Raw genomic sequence first — 2964 nt, 5'->3', positions numbered from 1 at the left:
GTCAAGTTCTAAAGTGTGTGAAGATTGTTGCGTTTTGTTTAAGTGTCGTAAAATTTACCCCTCGTCACCTAAGTACCAATTTCAAATTTTGTATTTTGAAATACTCACAAAAATTTCAACAACCCATATTACAACCATCCAGAAAAAGTAAATCATGTAATGTTTGGTCTTCAAACCACTTGACACTAATCAAGCAAGGCATAGAAAAGGGAATTCGAACTTGAGACCTCTTTTGAATATTGAAAAGGCCACTAACCAACACAATCATAATTATTTTGGGTTATAGTTCTTCAATAGAAAGATAAATAATAACATACAATTAATTATCCCTGAAAAAGATAAAATATAATTAATTCTATTAATCTACATGGCTAATGACATGGACATGCCACAAAATGTTGTATGGAAATGTCGTATGAAATTGTAGTAAGTCTAATCCTCGGGGGATACAAGTACCCAAAAAATCTCAATTGAAGGGATTTTTAGTCCCCTAAAGTTTCAATATACCCGCAACTTTTTTTTAGTACAAGATATAATCTAAAGTAAAGAGGTGAGGGGGGCTTCTCACAAACACATACACTACCACAATGCTATAACGGTTCGAACTTAAGACTATTAGTCTGCAAGTCAATATCATTTTTCACTGAACTAGACCCCGTTGGCTACCCCCAATTTTTTGTTGTCAAGAAAAAACTAATTTCATTTGTTATGATTTCTTTTAATTTTCCCATGCCTTTATCTTGTTTTATTTTGTATACTAGGAATATTGAGGGTAAATTGAGTCAATGACAGTGGTAAATACATTGCTTACTCTTAACAACTTTTTATTTTATTTTATACAAGTGATATTGGGGAATTGGAGTTTTCTCACATACAAACTGTCAAGATACCATCGGAGTTCGAACCTAAGATCACTAGTCTACAAGTCAAGGTCGTTTCAACTAGGCTATACCATGTTAGCTACTCTTATCCACAAGTACAAGTCCCTTACATTTTCTTGGTGTCCATCTACATTCGTCTGCAAGTTAAGGCCATTTTTCACTATTCTAGACCCCGTTGACCCTTTTTATTTTTTAAGTTATAAAAATCAAAAAATGAGTTGGTCGGTCTCACCAGTGAAGGGGTTATCATGAGTCAAGAATTCTACAGTGAGGGCCTTATATATGACCCTTATGTGAGGTCCTATCTCTTAATCGTTGGATCAAATTGGTTAGTCATTGATCAAATTGGTTAGCCTGATCTAACGGTTAAAAGATAGGACCTCACCTAAGTGCCTTATATAAGGCCCTTTCTATAGAATGACTCATACGCCTTAGTACTAGCTATGAAAGATGGAAGAGATAGGGCCATGCCTTAGTACCAGCTCAAATGATGTTCTATCTCTTAACTGTTGGATCAAACTAACTAATTCGATCCAACGATTAAGAGATATGACCTAATCTAAGGGTCTCACTATAGAATTCTTGATGAAAGATATGAATCAAGAACACTTTTTTATCAATAAAATAAATAAACTTACAAGAACAAGAGGACTTTTTTTTGGTTAGAAGAACGAAAATATTTCTTTTGAGAGATATTTAGTTATATATCAATTCTTAGCATTAATAATATAGATAAAGCCTACACTATTTAATTTCTATAAAATAAAAAATAATAATAATAACCCCCAAAAATAAAAGCTTGTTTTGAGGTTTTTTATGAGGTTTCGGGATTGGGCTTGCTTTAAGAAATCGATGGTAGTTTTGTAATTTATAAGAATTTAAAAGTCTCTTTGTTATGTTGTAAATGGGCTTTGGGTGTATTTCTAAAGTCCATTTCATATATGATTTTTTTATAATTTGGGCCCCTATATTGAGTATAATAGTAAATCTCCCTTCTTTTGTCTACTTGAGCACTAGCTATATACTTCTTCTTTTTTTCAATTAAAAACAATATATAAGTAATATTAAGCAAGCAAATATCTTGTTTTGTTATTAATTAAGCGGACGCCAAGATTAATTGTGAACAAATAGGGAGAAAATCAAGTTGCTAATAATGGAGGTGATTAAGGCATGAGGGATGGTGATAGACGTAATTATAATCAAAGGGTTGATGAAGGTTTGAAAGAGTTGGGAATGTTTATGGAGTGAATTGAGGGCAAGTATTTTATGAAGGTGATCAAGGCACGAGGATGCAAGTGATGGAGTTTATTATGTTAATGGAGAAAAATTGAGTGCAAAATTAACCTTATGTTCTCAGCAAATTCCCATAATCCTGCAAATCAATCAAGCACTATACCATATGTGTGACCACATAGAACCTGCCGAACAACTATAAAAGTAAGAAAAATATATGATGCATGATATTCGAACCATTGTGTTTTAATTTCCATCAACAAAAAATTTCTTCAATGGCTTCCTTCATTAGAAATGCAGTTTTGCTAATGCTGCTTTTGGTGTTCTCAACGTCCATTTGTGATGCTCGGAAGAGAAGATTTGTTCGAGTGGAAAATAATTTGGCTTTGGATGGAGACTTGAGCCTTACCGTTCACTGCAAATCCAGAGACGATGATCTTGGTGTCAAAGTGCTCCCGATTAATGGCACATTTGAATTCAGTTTCAAGCCTAACTTTATTCACACAACACAATTCTACTGCAGTTTTCAGTGGCCAGGTAGATTTGAGTGGTTCGACATATATAAAGATTCGGCAGACAAATGCAGTTTGTGTTACTGGAAAGTATTTCCTAGCGCGGTATGCAGGTTGAGCTGGGAGTTCGACATTAACGGTGCTTACACCGATTGCTATCCGTGGAATGATCATGCCACTCATATTATCAAGTCTTAATTGTTTTTATCTTCAATAAATAATTCGGGCTCCATTGTTTCTTTTATTTTTTAGATATAAATTTTTTTATTTGCAAGAATTTGTAGCTCAAGTGGTCAAGAGCATTTATCCACACACCCGAAGATTTCCCCCTCTCAATA

Source organism: Prunus persica, chromosome G1 (assembly GCF_000346465.2).
Source record: "Prunus persica cultivar Lovell chromosome G1, Prunus_persica_NCBIv2, whole genome shotgun sequence".
In the NCBI taxonomy this organism is placed as follows: Eukaryota; Viridiplantae; Streptophyta; class Magnoliopsida; order Rosales; family Rosaceae; genus Prunus; species Prunus persica.
This window is presented reverse-complemented; position numbering follows the sequence as displayed.